The 18,453-nt window shown below is 52.8% G+C and overlaps 1 protein-coding gene across 1 annotated transcript in view; it reads left to right on the top strand.

Annotated features, from left to right (window-relative positions):
- The window catches only part of Dtnb (dystrobrevin beta), a 228,612-nt gene extending 226,982 nt beyond the window's left edge, over window positions 1-1,630 (top strand). The window contains exon 21 of the mRNA XM_026389833.2: window positions 1,578-1,630. The gene's annotated coding sequence lies outside the window, so the exon portion shown is untranslated. The remainder of the gene's footprint in view (window positions 1-1,577) is intronic.
- Window positions 1,631-18,453: the final 16,823 nt, after the last annotated feature.

Here is an 18,453-nt window from a genome sequence, read left to right as displayed (position 1 = left end):
GCAGGCACTCACCTGGGCTGCCTCCAGTGCTCCTGTTTCCCACAGATACCACACGACAGCCAGAGCACCCCTGGGATCCTATCACCCCACACTATCCCCTGGCCTAGCCCTGACCCCAGGCACATGTTGGAGCCATGCAGATCACACTGACTACAGAGCAGACCAACTGACTTCCTATGCAGCCTGGCCAAGCTGTACCTTCCCACTTCCCCAAAGAACAAATGAATCAAAGTACACCTACTGCCTTAAGGAATGAGTCTCCTATTTTTCCATCTTGAGACCACAACTCACTGTGGTCCCAACTCCAAGATATTGCTGCTTCTGGGTTTGTTCTCTAAAAGGAGGGGAAGAGCCATCCAGGAGGCTTATGAAGGTCAGTGCCAACCTCAGCAACCTAGTGAGACCCTGACTCAAATAATAAGAAGGGCTGGGGATGTAGTTCAGTGGTAGAGCACCCCTGGTTCAATCGCCAGAACCACCACACCACCCCACCCAAAGAAAGGCAGGGGGATGGAAGCGAAGGCCAGCCATCAGTTCAGGAGAAGAATGGATTCAAGTGGAGCAGCCATGAAACTGCAGTCTACTGTTGAGCTCTTTTCTGCCCTCTCTTCCCCTCCCCCAACCCTTTTTAAAAAATTAGACATCATCTTCAGTTTCATATCTTCAGGGCAAAAAAGCCAGGGCCTCAGTCCCAGGATCCAGAAGTTTTCGTTAAGACCTTTCCAAGTAGTGTCACCCTGGAACTGCCTCCAGGCCAGACCCAACCTCTCCCTCCCACCCAGACCAGGTCCCCAAGGGCTACGTTCCCCACACACACCTCCCTGCAGTTTCAGCCTGCGTGGGTCAGCCGGTGCATGCTGCAGATGCCAGTCCCCAAGCATCTGGTGTTCTCTCGTGCCCTGGAAATGCAGCCACAGGGTCTTGGAGAGCAGAGCAGCTTCTCCCTGAACTTGCCATGCACATGCAGGTGAGGCCCTTCCAAAACAAGCCCGGGCACCACAGCTCCCTGGGGAAGTCGGGAACTGACTGGCCTGCAGGAGCCTGCCAGAGCCCCTCTCCCTGGGGCAGAGGAACTGGAGTAGAAGGGACGGGTGCTGTCGTCGCCTGGCCTACCCCCTCTTGATACAGAAAAGGAAACCAAGGCCTACACCAAGGAGCTCAGTGCCACTGTCCTCTTTGACCCACATCAGGAGGTTTGAAAAACTGACTTAGAGTGAGATGAAAAGGCTACCAGTTCTGCTCTCTACTGGACGGAAGCTAAGCCTTCCCTCCTGTCTTCCTCAGTATTAATAGGTGCTTTGGCATCCTCTCTACTTTGCTCAGCCACAATTCTTCCCAAGAATCAACCGCACTCCAAACCTGTCATTGCGAACCCAGTTCTTCCATGGAAATGTTGCCTGACCCTGTGACATAAGCAATGATTGCAGAAGACCCTAGGCCCCATCTCAGAGAATCCACTTCACCCCTAGAGCCCCACAGCCCCTCCCTGCAGATGAGCTTGTTCAGAGCAGCTGTTAGCAGTGTTTGCCCCAGGCCAAAGTGGTGCGGGTGACTAATGGTGAGTCTGTCTTGCACAGGCACAGAGGACGTGGCAAGCTGGCACCAACACTACCAAGGCACGGTCTTCCCCCAGAGGCACATTCCTATCCATCTTTCTGCTGCACACCTGGACCCGGCTTGCAGGCTGTCAGACGTCACTCCATCGCCAGGGAGAGGGGAGCCAAACCGGTGGGAAGTGGGGAGGGCCTGCCTGGAGCAAAGCCGCAGCTGGTGGGCCTTCCCCTGCGCAGCCCTGCATGTACTAGCATCTTCATTACTCCCCTCCGGGCATGGTCTCATCTCTGCATCAGGAATTTTCCGGGAGGTTGAAAAGAGAAAAGAAAAGCTCTAAGCCCTTGTGTGTGTGTGACCTGATGGATCTGGCGTCTGGCCAACACGTGGTATGCGCCCTAGAGTGGAGGCACAAGTTTCCTCCTTACCTTTGACCTTTAAAAACCAACAGGTTCTCTTCCGTCTATGCAAAAGAAAGCTGCAGGCCTTGCTCAACGCTGTAGACGTTCACACCCTGGCCTCAATGGTAGTGCTATAAATAGCCGCCTTCCTTTCTCGCACTGCCGAGGCTTCCGCCCCGCCGAGCGAGATGCTGCGGCTCTGCAGCCAGGAGGCGGGGCGGAGAGCCCAGCGCGGGGCGAGACGGGGGCGACCGCCAGGGGGCGCGCTGCCAGAGGCGCAGCCTCTCCCTGGGGCTCCGTGCGGCTCAGGCACACGTGATCAAGTCCAATTCCCGGTGATTTTCATCTATATTTTTCTGCTCCCTGGGCTCCAGGATGTTATTTTTAGTAGAGGAGTTGCTATAAATATTTATAAAGGGCAGTGACTGGAATGGAGCGAGAGGCCCCACAACTGGCTGCCCCCACCACCACCACCTCTGCAGACCCCTGCCCTGGCTTTGAGGTATGTGCAGAGCCACTGGGCTGGACTTGTGACCTCACATGGATAGAGTCCCAAGAGCACCGCGAAAAGGACCCGTTGGGACAGAACAAAGGGTGGATGTTAACTCGCAGCCTCTCACCTGGTTCTGCCTCAGTTATTCCCATTTCTAACAGAGGTCAAGGCTGGAGACGTGGAAGTGGGGTGCCTTGCTGGGCCCAGGTTCTTGGTGTCCTACTACTAGATATGAGGGGCATGGGGGCTGCAGCTATGTGAGGGGAAAGAGGAAAAGGAGACGGGAGATGGCTCCTGCTCATCTGTGAAAAAGACACCTTTCCTCCAAGCCCCAGTAGGAAGCCTGCCTCACCCACACTGCGTGGGGTAAAGCAGGGGCTTGGGTAAAGAAAAGGAAAAAGGTAAAAAGGTTTCCACACTTTCAGGAAAAAGGGGAAAGGCATCCTAACTTGCCTGGAAGGCCACAGGGGGGAAGGGTGAACACAAACACATGGAAAGTTCTGGGGACACTCAGTGCCCACCAGTATGAGGTTATGCATGAAGATATGACAGTCTCTGAGAGGACACTCTTGAGGGACTGCTTCCCCCCATGATCCTGACATCTCACACTATATACCTTTCCCCTGAGAACAGGGTTGAATCCCATCTCCTGACTCCTCATGTGAGCTGCTTCCTTCTTCCAGAGCAGAAAGGGTTAAAGGAACACTCAGACTCAAAACACTAGTGTCTCCAGAGCAGCTGAGTGCTCAGGCCAGCTGAGGTGTGTGTGGTGCATAGGCAGCATCCCCTGGGCCCCTCAGGGCCAATGACCAGTCTGCAGGTTCTCTTGCTCTCTTCCTGTCTCTGGGAAGGAGCAGTGTTTGCCTGTAGGAGAAGCTCAGATCTTCTAAGCACTTACTGCTGACCAGCCCTGGAGGGTAATGAGAGGATAGTGATGGGGTTGAGGATACCCTGATGCCAGTATTTTGGACATTGAACATGCCATTGTTGATTTCTTTTAGTTAGAATATCCACTATTGTCTAATGCCCCTGAGGTGCCTCATGGCTTCTTGGCATCTGCTTTCAGGCCAAGATCCACATTGGAAGTTTGAAGCTGGTTTCCTTTCCTCAGCCCTGACTCGGAACCCAGGTGGTCATTCTGATGTAGCAGCACTTTTCTTCTTAATTGCTCCATGGCCATTTAGGAGCCCAATTTAACCCAGGTTGATATCTTTTGAGAGGCATTTACTGTCAGCATCTCCATGAACCCTGGGGGAGTCAGGCTGTCCTGCAGCACTGGGGGTTGGTGCTGTTTTGTGACTGTGAAGACCCTGGAGAGGAACCAGATGGATCCTGGGCCTTGAGGAAGCACAACCCCCTGGCAAACCCTGGACCATAAGTCCCAGCCATCCTGAGTTTCTATTTATTGTCACACCTCATCTGCTGATTATGCTTTATCCAATGGCAGACTCTCTTCTCCCACACCGCTTAATTCCTGTTCCTGGTGCCCACAGTTTCAGAAAGGTGAAGTTGCCATGGCAATGCCTAGAGCCATCTGACTTCAGCTGCACCTCCTGGAAGACAAGGGCTCGTGAAGAGTCACTCTTCATGTCTGGCTTATGGTCTCTGCACTCTAAGGGGTCAGAAGCTTGGTAGGTGGCCTGCCTGACTTGGGAAGACACTGTGGCTACAAACCACACAGCCCTGGACAAGGTCTCTGTGTGGATCAGAAATGAAATAAGTTTTTCTACCTGGAGCTCTTAGGCAATGTGCTAAAACTTGAGCAAGCATCAGAATCCCCTGGGGGGGGGCTGAAACAGAGATGGTTTGGTCATGCCTCCAGAATTTCTGATTCTGTAGCTCTGGGCTGAAACCAAAGAATTTTCAGTTCTAGCAAGTTACCAAGTGATGTTGTGTTGTTGATCTAAAAGACCACAGTGGGAGGACCACTGCATGACATTTTTAGGAGGACAAAATAAATAAATCACATTTGTGCAGAAGCCATCGCCAGTCAAGCAGAAGGCCAGGGTCAGTTGTCTATTCTAGAAGAAGAAAAAGAGTAAGTCCCACTTCTTGACTTAGGGCCCTGGGGGAATGTGTTCTGGTCCTGGTGGCCCTCAGACTCTGTTATTGGTCTCCAATAATCAATAATACCTTCTCAGACATGAAAGAGGATGGGGGCAGCATGAAGGCAAAGCCTTTAAGTTGCAGAGAACGCCATCGCAGATGTCCAGTGACAGGCAGGTCATTTGTAAGTCTGCAGTCTCAGCATGGGGCATGTTAATGGATCCCTGGCATAGGAGGGATAACAGAGAGGGTGTGTAGGTGCCTACCCCTCACAATTAGAGCTTCTACCCCACAATGCTTTCCCCAGAATAAAATACTATCTTTCACACTAAAAAAAAAAAAAAAACATTTGGACTCCATCTCCCCTGGTCATGAGCTGGGAGAGAATGATTTCTAGAGAAGCTAAGCTATATGCTACAAATCCGCCCACTTAGGAATAGCAGCAGGCCCAGGGATCTGATGCCTTTTCTGCATACTAAGCCAAGCCTGGGAAAGCAAGTCTTTGTGGGTGGTGGGCTTGGAGTGTCCCCTGCATGGACATATCTGCAAACAGGGAGTTTACTGGCGCCATCTCTCTTCCACCTACTCGAAGGGGACAGCCAACCAGGGTAGGACTGAGGCATACAAAGAGTGGGTACCAGCTCTAGAAAGCAGAATTGGTTTACCAGTTTGAAAGTTTGGATGGATGATGGGTTCTTTCATTTTGAAATTCAGGGAGCCAAGACTTGCCAGGGTCCTGGAGCCTCTGAAGAGGCCAACACCAGATAGCTGTCTTCATAGTGAATGAGGCCTGTCACTGCTAAAAGAGGAAGCAGGGCTGGCATCTGCCCACGAGGATACTAATGAGCACAAACTGTGTGCTCAGTGCAAAGCCTTTCCTCAAGTCTTCAGGCCTCACCGAGTCCAGGGTTTTGGAGATTAAGGTTGAAGCCCTGTCTGAATGTGTAACTGAGATGAGGGGTGAACTTGGAGGAGCTGGGACTGCGCCCTGACCTCAGACTCCGGACAGTAGGTGCAAAGTGAGGCCACTCAAAGGAGGAGATGGACACGGTCACTACTAAGTCTGTTCCAGTCACTTACAAGTGTTGGTCTTTGGGCTTATGAAAGGAGGGGAGCCTGGGCAGAGTGAGGCCCTGAGAGTTTAAGAGTCATGGCTGACAGAGACTCCGTGGCCCCCGGAGCCTCTGCTTGTTGCTCACTAGTAACGAGTTAATTACCATTCATAACCAATGATAGCCTGGATCTGCTTCAGCCCAACCAGAGTCCTTAACTAGGTAACAGAAAAACCTGTCCGAAAGCAAGCCGGCCTTCCAGCCGTTGCCAAGCTCTCAGAGCTCTTGAGTTACAGCCCACCCAGTTTGGGTTTGGCCCATGAGGCCCTCTGGCTTGGGCAGTGTAGGCCGGCAGTTGCAGTTTTGCCTGAGGCGAGCAAAGCTTTAGACCCAGGACCTGACCCTTGGAATTGAACAGAGTATCTAGCTCGACAGGCTCATGAATCACTGTCCCCACCACCATGACCTGGTCCCAAGACCGTAGTCTCTTGCCCTCCCCTCCAAAAAAGGCATCCTGCATACCAGGCACCCACCCCCTAACAGAGAGCACATCCTGTCTGGGTCCTGGGTCTGCAGCCTCCACACCCAGACCTGGTGTGCTCCCCACCCCCCAGAGTAGGCCCTACAGCTGTCCCTTCTCCACAAAACCTGGCAACAATTAGTTGTGAAGTCGGAGAGCTGCCCCTAGGGGACCAGCGGCCTCCGTGGTCCCTGGCCTTGCTAAGTGTTGCCTCCTCAGGGCTCCGTGCCAGGGTGGTCTCCTAAAAGAAAACGCTCTGGATCTGCTGGGGAGGAGGAGGGTGGACCGAGAAGGAGGAGGACGGCTCTGGGCCCAGGAGCAGGAGCCGCCGGTGTTGGCTGGGAGGGAGCTGGTGGGACGCCTGCCCTCCTCTGGTCCCTCTCTTCCCGCTGGTCTCTGCTTGGTGTTTGCCCTATTTTTCTCATTGCCTAGGCAACCATCCTAGTTTCACCCTTCACCACCCAGCCCACCCTGGGAGCCCAGAGTCCAGCTCGGAGGAAGGGAACAGCAGGGTGAAAGGAGGGACACGGGCCAAACAGGGGAGCAGGAAGGAGAGAAGGCAAAGGGATGAGCTGAAGACAGGAAGGGTTTCCGCCGGCCTGCACTGTACCCGGGAGGACCCGGCCGGGAGGCAGGGTCGGGCACATTCCCTCATGCTGCACCCTGGGCTCGGCACAATTAATTCCTTTGTCCTGTTGCTGCCACAGCTCATTAGCTCTGGATTTTACCCTAATTATATCCCCACTTGCTTTCCACCAGGGGCTTCATTATCTAGGCCTGGGTACCCCTTCTCGGACTCCCAGGGCAGGCCTGCCCCCCACGCCTCCCCCCCCAGGCTCTTATCTGCCCGGCCCCTCCCTCCTCGCCACACCCACCCTCGCTCAGCCGTCCGCACTCAGCTGCACCCTCAGGGGGCTGACCGGATTTCCTGCAGGTTGCCTCGTTCAAGGAGGCCGCTTATCTTGCTGCCTTCAGCCATTGCGGGAGAGTGGGCAGAATTAGATTGGGGTCACTGAGAGGCCTCTGGAGCCAAACTTTGCACAGCACACGGTGCAGGATAAGCTAAGGTGGAGCTGCGAGGGGCCCTTGTTTAACGTTCCTATTTACCGAAGCCCCCACCCTAACCTGCCCATGGCCCCCGCCTGGCTCCTCACTGGCCTTTTCCTCTTCACATTTTATGATGCAGCTTGGATCTTTATTCCCCTGCTTGTCCTGTGGAGGGGTGATAGCTCCCTGGGACAAGGTCATTCTAGCCACATTGTGCACACACACTCCCATCAGAAAAGGCTTTCCCTCCCAGCACACCTGGGCACACCCTGGACGGGAACTTAGAGGCTCAGAAACGACCACCAGTACCAAGGCCCCAAGCCAGAGAGCACTGTCCAGTCTCAGCAACTCAGAAAACCCCTTCTCAGAATTTAAAAATAAAAAGGGCTGGGCATGTACCTCAATAGTAAAGCACCCCTAGATCCAATCTCCCAGTGCCAAAGGGGAAAAAAAGAGAGAGAGAGACTCACACACAATTGTCCTGTGAGATATGTGTGCCTCGGGTTTGCTGAGTATTGCTAGCTGACCAGAACAAGAGGGCTTCTTCAAAGGCTTTTGCTGCAACGGGAAAGGAAATGGGCATATGCTAAGTGCCTGCTGTGTGCCAGGTGTCATTTAATGTCATCTGCTTCACAAAGCTAGATGTAGGCTTATCAATTCCCAGGGGAACAAGACTCTGAGAGATAGGTGCCTTCCTTAAGATGACACAGCTGCACCTGTCTGCTTGACTCTGATGTTCCCATGTCTCACGACCTCCAACTGCTAATGTAGTCGAATTTCCGCAAAATTTCAAGGAAAAAGAATATTCCAATTTGGGGGAAGAGCAGGGAGATGGCTTAGGTAAAGAGTGCAGTGTGCAGCCAGTTGGTTTAGTGGAGCCTGATTTTCCATCTTGAAGGCCACAATGGTGGAAGAACACCACTGATGTACTTCTTAAATCTTAACCAAGATAATGTCTCTAATTCCCAACACCACCTCCACCTTCGGGCCTACCCTTCTCCTGTGCAACTCAACCTGTACATGTCAGCCAATTGGCTTTATTTTGACTTTGTTTTTCCCAAAATATGGGTTCTAGGAAAACAAATGCTATGAGAAGGTAGAAATGATAGCCCCGGAGGACCCAGGTGGCACTTACATATGCCAGCACTGTTTCGACCTCGCCTGAGTCCCCTATGACCAGATTAGGCAACTGAAATGAGGGACTCAGGAAGTGGTTTGAATCCAGGCAGGCTGTCATCACAGGTGTCTGACCACTGGGAAATACTGCCTTATCTTAGTGCATTTTCAGTTGCTGTAACAGAATACCTAGACTGGGTAATTCATAAAGGAAAGATTTATCCCATGGTCCTGAAGGCTGGAAGTCCAAGATCAGACAGCCACATCTAGCAAGGGCCTCCTGCTGCAGCCTAACATGGGGGAAGAGCAGAAGAGCCAGGAGTATGTATAAACACTCACTGGGGCAGCCCTGCTGTCTGCCAGCCTGCTCCTGCTGCACCTAATCCAGCCCTATGAGAGCGGCATTAATCCCTCTTAGCAGTCTAATCACCTTAAAGATCCCACCATCTCTCAACATGTTACACTGGGGACCACATTTCAACGTGAGTTTCCATATTTAAACCACAGTGCGTCTCCATGGCCAGTAGACATTGATTGAGCAGGATTTCTGGGCCTGGCACTGTCCTTAGTTCTTTCTGCATATTAACTCCCTTCAGTAGGAAGGGGGAAGGTGGGGAGGTTGTCAGCCTCCCACTCAGCAAGGTGGTCTTTCACCAGGCCCACTGTGCCTCAGGAAGCCACTCACAGGAACCGATGCTAACGTCCAGGGTCCTCAACTGCTTTGCAGGAATGGAAGGTCTTGGGGTTCCTTACCCTCTGAGGGATCTCTCAGCCCTAATCAAGGCTTCACACTTGCTGGCTCTACCAACACCCCACCCCACACCTGTGAGGGGAGAATAGGAATGTAATCATTAGCCCCAGAGAGGCTGTGACATTTCCCCAGCCTCTTCAGGGTTAGAACAAGCGGAGTCGTAGGATGTGAGAGGGTGAAGGAACCATCTGGACAGCCCAGGGAGCTGACTCCAAGGCAGTCGGAGGGGCCAAGGCCACCAGGGAGGGGCAGAGGAGCTCCTTCAGGCTTCCCAGGCTTCCTGTTGCCAACGTGCATCTAGGGAACCGGTCCTGCTACTTGGGATCACCCTGAACCTTCACAGGTTCAGGAGAAAATGCTAGATGGCACACTGTATCCTGGCCTCCAGCTAAATGAGCATTTGCCCACTCCCCTCCACTCCCAGCATCCTCATTAACTGATAGTGGTGATGCTTCTACTTACCTGACTTTCCCCATACCTGACTGTGACGCTCGTGTCACATGCCCCCCATACACGTGGCATTCAACCTCCCAGAAGTGTGCCATCCAGTGACTGATCTGGACTAATCTGGCCAAACAGAGGGGAACCTCTGCAAAGTTGGTGGGGTAAGCAGGCACTTGCACTGAAATGAGAATGTTCTTTTTTTTTTTTTTTAAGAGAGAGTGAGAGAGGAGAGAGAGAGAGAGAATTTTTAATATTTATTTTTTAGTTCTCGGTGGACACAACATCTTTGTTGGTATGTGGTGCTGAGGATCGAACCCCGGCTGCACGCATGCCAGGCGAGCGCGCTACTGATTGAGCCACATCCCCAGCCCCAATGAGAGTGTTCTTGGCCTCCACACCAAGAGCACTAGATCCTGGACCCCAGTCAGCGGTGGCTGCCACGCCCTCTGGGGCCTGCAGCCTGCAGTGGGGTGTGGGTGTAAAAGGCAATCATGCAAGTGATGCTTGCTAATTACCAAGCACAGGGCACAGAAAAGTGCCAAGGGAGGAAGAATCCAAGTGGAAGCAAATCAAATTGTAGCAAAATACGAAATAGCAGAAACCATGCTGTCCAGTTATATGAACTCACCCACAGCCCTGCCAAGGCTGCTGTTAGACAGTTCCAGTGAGTTCTTTTCCTGTTTCCTGCTTTTCTTGCATGGTCTTAAATATGCCTTGTCAGCTCCTTTAGTATCTTTATTAAAAAAAAAAAATACACCAAAGGAACTATTTTTGAAGGAAAACCTTCCTCCCGGGATACAACTTCGCCTTGCTGGCTCTTGCCTTTGAAGCTGCGCTGTCACTCGCAAGCCCGCACAACTCTGAGGTCCCTTTCAGTCTGGAGGCCTGTGGTGATGTCAGTGTGCCTCAGCTGTTTTCAATTAAGCCCCTCGAGCTGAAGCTGAGTAAATGGCTTTAACAAGTTGATTTTCCAAAGGGTCAGTCTTATTTTGAACCAATGTGTCAAAACAAAATCAACTCAACCACAGCACACGCAAAGCAAATAAATACATCTCTTCGTGGATTTACCTTAAAAATGACAAAGGCAAAGCAAGACGCAGAGGGCTGCTCAGGACGCAGCCCACAGTCTCACTGGGGGAGAAGGACAGGGCTCTATTTCAACTCTCCAAACCAGAGCCAGGCCTTGGGAGGCTTAAGACTGGGCTCCTTCCTGTGGCAATGTGGGCCCAGGATTGGGGTGGCCTAATACAAAGGCATTACTTCGCCTGCCCCTCATCCTGGCCACCGTGGACACCAGGCTGGGAAGGGTGTCTAGCTAGAAAAGAAGTTGGTGGCAAAGGCTGGGAAGAGTAAAGCTGAAATCTCACGGGGTTGAGGGTATGCAGGTGACCCCATGCAGGTGACCCTGGCTTCTGTCCCAAGTCATTTGCCAGCTTTGCCCTCTGGGGAAGGAGTGCCTAGGGTCCGCCACCCTGGGAGCTGGGTTGTGAACAGGCTAGGGAAGCGGGTGCTGCTTGCTGCCTGGGGCATCCATTGGAGTGTGGTCCAAAGTCTTAACTTGTTGGCCTCAAAGGGGTTTTATAAACAATTTAATGGGTTGGAAATGGTGAGACAGCAGAAAATTTCACAGCAAGATCCAGCCCTACAGGATCCCTGGAAAAGTTAGCTCTGTTGCTCCCACAGTTCCCACAGGTCAGCTGGGAACCCTCTGCAGTCCCTCAGATGCCCACCTGCCTTGCTGCCTGCCGCCCTGTGTTCTAGGGCTGCCTCCCTGTGGCCCTCGATGCATCTTTCAAGGCCACACCTGAGAAAACCCCTGGCCTTTCCCAGGCAGCCGCCCTCGGGCTCTGAGGAGAACTCAGCTGAGACAACCAAACTTCTGGGGGAACCTCCACACCCTCACTGTTCTGCTCCCCACCCCCCTTACTGTGCTGCTTCTGCATGCGACCAGGAGAGCCTCGCTGCTGAGTCAGCTCCTCTGGTCCCCGTCAGCTGCTCCTGGCACCTGCTCACTGGATCCTTCTGCTGCCATCACTCAAACCGGGGGAACTCCAGAGGCAAAAGCCCCACACCCCAATCTACATGCGGACTGTGCTACTTTGCTCAATGTAACATTTGCATAGGTAAATGCCGAAGGATGGTGTTCCTGGAAGATGTGTCCTTGGGCTACCCCATAGTGACAGCAGGCTTCGTAATGACTGTCCAGGGTGACCCTGTGTTCAAAGCAAGAAAGGAGAGGTGGTTTTAGAGAAACGGGCAATCGAGGAAGAGCATGAGGTGAAGACACCCTTCTGCATGGTCACAGTTGTGAGTTTAGCTGTACACAGCCCCGCCTGTCACCTCCTTGAAACACTATTCTCCATTCATGTCACTGAGCACTCCCTCACGTAGGACTTGGGCCCTGGAGTTGTTTTTTTGGGTTTTGGTTCTGGATGGAATGAAGGACCTCGAGTGTGGTAGGCCTGGGTCCTGCCATTGAGCTTCATCCCCACTGAGCTAGGCCCTGGTGTTCCTCTCGCTCCCTGAGCTTCCTGCAAGCTCCCCAGGGCAGGGGTAGTGACAGTCTTCAGGTGTCCTCACAACACGGAATACGATGTTCTCTAAGCTCCCTGGGGACTAAAATGAGTGCTTTTAAGCAAAATCGTTCATTAAATATAGATACACATAGAGTAGATTAAATTTCTGTCTGTTAACACTTGTGAAAGCTACCATAGTGTCTGAACGAAGTTTACAGATAATAATAGTATTTCACTGCTTTTTTAAAAGAGAAGAATCCACCTGCCAACACCTGGTTTCCTGAGTGACACCCCACTCACTCTGCCCAGTGCTGAGGCACTGGAGCTGTACACCCGAGCAAGGAACCATCACCTCAGGCTGCGTGAGGCCCTGGCTGGGTGGGCGGGAGGTAGGCCAATCACCGTGGTCCCCAGAAGAAATTTTGCACTCTGTGGCTGTGACCATGGAGGATCTTCTCACTTGGGAACACCCCAAAGAGCTATACCTGTGCCCAGATGTGCCCACGGAGTGAAACATGGAGGAAGGAACTGGAAGGTCGTGTTGGACAATCCTGAGTGAGCCCACGCCAGGGGGTGCGCTGGCCTGGAAATGAGACGCAGAACCTAATGACCATACGGACTGGTCCAAGCTGCTTTCCAGTGCGGCTAATGGTGTGTGGTTTAGGATGGTGCAGAGGGATGCCCGTCTGCAGGAGGAGCTCCAAGAGGCTGAGGAGGCAAAAGATCACATGGTATCCACACGGGAGCCAGTGCCTGAGCCCAGGGCCTATGACCCTCTGGTGTCCCCAACACATCCCTCCCCAGCTGCCTAGAAAGATAGGGTCCTGGCAGCATGCCCTGGGCCTGGGCTTGTGGGCTCCGGGCCCTGCTCAGTCCTCTCGGTTCCAGCCTCCTGCTTGTCCCTCTGTCTTTTCCTGCCCCCCTCCTCACCTGCCCTGGGATGTGACCTGTCCAACTCCTGGGGGTATTTACTCTTGTGTGACCCTGCTCCAGCTTTGGTCCCCAAGTCATCCACCTCAGGCCACCTTGAGCCTGGCCAATCTTTGCCACCTCACGCCTTGGTTTATCCTTTTGGACCTTCTCTGCTCCTCTTCCTGTGAGCCTGCAGCTGCAGGGCCCCTGCTAAGCTGCCCTCTCTGCCTCGCCAGGATGGCTGTGCCTCTGCCTCTGCTCTCTCAGAGGCCGGCGGCCTCCTTGTCGGGAGCCGGGGACTTCCCTGAGCTTCCTACCCAGCTGTGGGTTTCAGTGGAGCAGCTTGGGCTCTGGGGACAGTCAGGCCTGCCTTTAAATCCTGACGCTGCTGCTCCTCTCAAGAGTGTGACCTCAGACAGGGCACAGCCTTCCTCTCTGCAACTATAAAACAAAGATCATTCCACTCTAGACGGTTGTTAGGCACCAGGCTGGGCACACAGCAACTGCTCAGCTCTGTCCCTGCTACTCCCGTTCCTTCCTCTGACACTCGTGTCTGCCTCCCCCTCCGGCTTGCAGTTCAGGTCAGGCCACGCCAGGCCACACTGGCCAGGCCTCATGACTCAAAGGCCATGCTGCACTGATGTCATGCAGGCTCCTGGTGCTGCTGGGGACTGATCCCCGGGCCCAGTCCCAAGTGGCTCAGTCACCCCAGTGGCGTCTCCCCAGACTGGTGAGGGTGCTCAGGCTCGGGCACCACTTCATCTCCCCTACAGACACAGAAGGACCACCTTCAGGGGACGGAGGGGCCCAGAGCACTGAGCCACACTTCTGCCCCAGCTACCGTCTTCAGACAACGGAAAAAAACATCCCTGGGGCTGGTCCAGGAGTACCAGGTTAGGGCCAGGAGGGCCACCTTCCAGAACTCAGCCCCATCACCACGTACACATGTAGCTCTCCCTGGCCTGGCTGCTCCTCACTGGGGGTTGGGGTCTACTATTTCCAGACTCTGAAGCACAAGGTCCTATCTGAATCTTTTTCGCTAGTTTGCGACAAATGGGCTAGTTTCCTCCAAACTAAGGACAGCCCTGTCTTTGCCAGGGATCATGTGCTCTGTGCACCCTACACTAGACTGAGGGAGCCTTCGCTGCAGACCAGGAAGCATCTGCTTCATTCAGTCATTCAAGAGTATTTCCTTGAGCACCTACTATGTGCCGGCCATATTCTAGGCCCTAGGAAAACAGCAAAGAATAATGACAGGCATCTGCCCTCAGGAAGCTTACGTTCCCATACAAGAGATAGACAATAAGCAGTTGTGTAAAGCTAGGAGGTGGGAAGGGCTCTGGGGGGGAAAAGCATGTGGAAATTTGAGAGTTGAGTCATGGGCCTGGAGTGGGGGGCAGTGGAGGGGGCAACGGTGTGTGAGCTCTTGTTGGTCATGGTCTCTGCCCCTCCTCTGTAGTAACTGGCAACTTTTTTAGGTGAGCAAAGAGAAACACACAATTTTACTTGGCAGGAAATTCCTCTGGTAGGTCTCCAATCCAGGACAGTGTATGACTCTCTGGGCCTTGGTCCACCCCGGCCAGCCACCTGAACCAGACTCTCCAAACGGCTAATCCACTCTCCGGCCAACACCATCCTGCCTCTCTCCTGCCCTCTGGACTCCACCATGTTCTGGATTCCAGGCCTTTGTTTCACCTGGAGTCTTTGGTAGTCTTGCCAGTCCTCCTTTGACAACCTTTCGGGTTTTCAGTCCCCAATCACATCCAGTCCCAAACATGGCTTTCTATCAGGAGAAGAAAGGAATATTCTGGAAGTTACACAGGGTCCAATGCTTTTCTCTGTACTGACCAGACACAAGGCAAGTAGCCCCCCCGCAGCTGCCCTGGGCACCCAGGACAGCCTCTCCCTTGGTCTGCCCCACAGCCTGGAACTCCCCAAAGAAGCCCCTGGGCCCTCTGCTCTAAGGTCAGTCTAACTGCAGAGCTGCTCTCCAGCTGTGGCGGCACTTACCACAGCCCTTCCTCAGAACCCCGCTGCTCTCGCACCACTTCTCCTTTAGGGCCCTCAGCAGGGGGGGTATTATTTTTTTCTCCATACTGGAGATTGAACCCAGTGGTGCTCTACCACTGAACCATATATCTCCGGTCCTTTTATTTTGAGACAGGATCTCACTAAGTTGCTGAGGCTGGACTTAAAAATGTAGGATCCTCCTGCCTCAGCCTACCAGTTGCTGGGATCCCAGGATGCACCACCACACCCCTCCTCTTAGCAGGGTTCTAAAGTATTTAATGTGTGTGTCCATTGTGCTGTGGTCTGTAAGCTCCTCCAGGCCAGGCAGGGCCCATATCTGCTCCATTCCTGACCCTAAGCAGCCTTACCCAGAGTCACCAAATAGTGGAAGCTTGACAAACACTGTCCAACGTGCAAACAAAACACAACCACAAATACAATTCTATTGGTAATGCACGTACAGTCAAAGAGTAAGGGAAAGATGAAGAGGGAAGGCCTGGGAGACCCTGAACCTCAGCTGCCTGATGAAGAAACCATGTCCTTATTATCAACAGGTCCCAGCAAGGATTTTCCCTGGTGGGTAAATTTATGAAATGTCTTGTAAGTGTATGAAAATGGGGAAATCAATTAATTAGACACTTAGCAAAATGTCTTTAAAAAAAGAAAAAAATAAAATTAGGATTGCCCTTAAGGACTGAACACACCCAGAGGACATGCCAGAAAAAAAGGTACAACGCGACACACACACACACACACACACACACACACACACACACACTTGCACCGCGCAGCTCAGCCTCGGGTGCCCCGGTGCCCTCCCCGAGACCCGCTGGAACGCGAAAAGAAACCAAGACTGAACTCAGCCAATCAGAAGTCAGTATTTCTGAGCTCCCACCCGCCCCCATGAGTGACAGTGAGCGGCCTCTCCAGCGCCATCTGGGGTTGAGGAGCGCAGGTGCGGTGCGGGCGGAGAGGTCGTCCCCGCCGCAGCCGGACCCAGGGCTTTGGCTGGGGGCCTCCAGGAGCTGCCAACACCCATTTTAACCTCCGGGCCCAAATCACTTTCCCCATCGCTTTCCCCGTCTGTGTGGCATATTAGCCCTACTTGGCCAAAAGAATGGATTTGATAAGGAAAAACGGCTCAGAAAAGTGGCACAACAGAGGTTTTAAATGTTGTAGCATTTTGGGGACATTGCCCATCAAACACAGCAGATGCCCAAGGTGGGGCTGGCACCTTTTCTCTTGGCTCCCAGTCCATGAGGCAGGGCTGCTCTCACTCCCAGCCCCCCAGCTAGTGGCCCAGAGATGCCAGTAGGAGCCTCTGACCTCCAGAGCTGCACCCAGTCCCCAGGCTCTGATTGAGTGGGGTGGCAAATGGCCCGCACCTCTTCACCTGCACAGGGTGCTACTAAAATTAACCATTGCTCATCTCAGGCTCCTTGCATGTGTGTGTGTGTATGTGTCCTGATACATTTTTTTCCTGGCATGTTCCTGGGTGTGTTGAGTCTTTAACAACGATCCTAATTTCATTTTTTTTTCTTTTTTAATAAAGTCTGAGAGCTCTCAGGAGGGCAGACTGTCTCTGTCCCCTAGCCTCAGGCCCCTGTACTTTGGAAAGTATAGGAAGTTTGGGGACTTCCTCCCCAGTAGGAGTGGGGGTGAGCACCCACTGTACGCTGCTGTCACAGATCTCTGACATGGACAGGATCCTCCTCACAAAGTTTCAAGAAATCTGGTTTTAAAAATATATTAATGTATCCCCCAGCAGAGTGGCACACATCTGTAATCCCAGCGACTCAGGAGGCTGAGACAGGAGGATTACAAATTCAAGACTCGCTTCAGCAATTTAGCAAGACCTAAGCAGTTTAGTGAGACCCTGTTTCAAAACAAAAAATAAAATAAAATAAAAAGGTCTGGGGAATTAGCTCAGTGATAAAGCACCCCTGGATTCAATCCCCAGTACAAAATTACTTGACTCTGCTTCCCTATTTTATGACCAGAAAAAGAAACGGTGGAGGGGAATGGCGACCAGGATGTGGAGGACCGAAAGGCTGAGGTGTGGGAGGAAGTCTGATCTGAGTAGCACCAGGGGGATTATGAGAGCAGCACCCTAGTGGGCAAGGAAAAACCTTGCTGTGGAAATTCCAGGGTGATTTGCCTTGCCAAGGGGGCAATGCACAGGGCAACCCATGGGCCTTGCTCAGGGCTGGCTTTTGGGAACAGAGGATCCATGTTAGCTAGGAAATCTGCTGAGTTGGGGCTCAAGAGGACAGTGGGAAGTCACACACTGCAAAACCCCTGCAGATGGCCTTGGGGCTTGCAGAGAGGACTTCCTTCCTGGGCATCCAAGTTAGCCCTGGCAGAGAAGGCAGGCACCCCTGGACATAAGACAGGTCTTCCCTGCCACTTCCTGGGCCAGAAGGCCCAACCCTGGCTCACTGTGGCCTGTGCTAGGGAGACACTGAGGCTGCCACTGAGAAGTCCCAGAGGCCACCCTTTCCTTCCCTGTTCCAGTGTAGCCTTAACACCTGGCCTCCATCTCCCATCCAGTTCCCTGTCCCCAGGCACACACTAACCCATTTTGCTCAAGAACATGAGTGCCCATGACCCGGGTTCCCTCCTCTCCACAGCCTCTCTCCCCATCTCCCTGCCCTGCTCATGGTTCCCCATCTCCCCAGGGCTGCAGGGCTCATTAGCTCCCGCGAGTCCTTCAACGTGGAATGAAAGGCTTGGTCTCCAGGAGAGACACCAGATGTCTGGGGACAGGCAGGTTTTCTAGGTGTTTGTTGAATACAGGGACCTGGCACACCATGGGGACAGGTACATACTGCAAGGGGAGGCCGGGTTAGATTGCTTAGGGACAGAGAAGCAAGCCCCAAACTCCACACGCAGTACCTGCAGCAGCAGGTGGGCAGAGAGCCGGCTGCTTCTCAGCCATTCTCGTATGCACAAAAGAACACTGGCCCCTCTGGAAAAATCTGTGTGGGCAACAGGCAGGGCGCAAATCCTCACTCTGCCACTGACTTGCCTCCAAGAGACCTCTCTGGGCCTTAGTGGCCTCATTATTAAAATGGACATAACAATCACAAGCTTGTTCACTTTCAGGTTTGTGATTGGGATTTTTAGGATCTAATAAGAGCTCATTGTGTGTGTGTGTGTGTGTGTGTGTGTGTGCGCGTGCACACACCTGCTGAGGGATAAACCATGGACCTGGGGACACTTTACCACTGAGATACATCCCTACCCCTTTTTACTTTTTTAATTTTTGAGACAGAGTCTCACTAAGTTGTCCAGGCTGGCTCAAACTTGAGATCCTCCTGTCTCAGCTTCCTGAGTCACTGGCAGTCAGTAACGGTACTGTTAGCTGACGTGTGTGGAGTGCTTGCTACGTGCCATTGGGCACTATTTCATTTAATTTTCCAAATAACCCTGTGAATTAGACATGTCCATGGCTTCCAAATCAACATAAGCTTACAACCTCTGGTGGTGAAGGCCCAGCATGCAAATCCACAACTGCCTACAGCAAGCCCCTGCCCTTGACCTCAACACTGTTCTGGGACAAAAGTTTCCCTGAAGGAGACACCCTAGTGTGGG

Source organism: Urocitellus parryii, chromosome 12, assembly GCF_045843805.1.
Source record: "Urocitellus parryii isolate mUroPar1 chromosome 12, mUroPar1.hap1, whole genome shotgun sequence".
NCBI lineage: Eukaryota > Metazoa > Chordata > Mammalia > Rodentia > Sciuridae > Urocitellus > Urocitellus parryii.
Note: the sequence above shows the minus strand (reverse complement) of the source record. Positions and strands in the feature narration are given on the sequence as shown.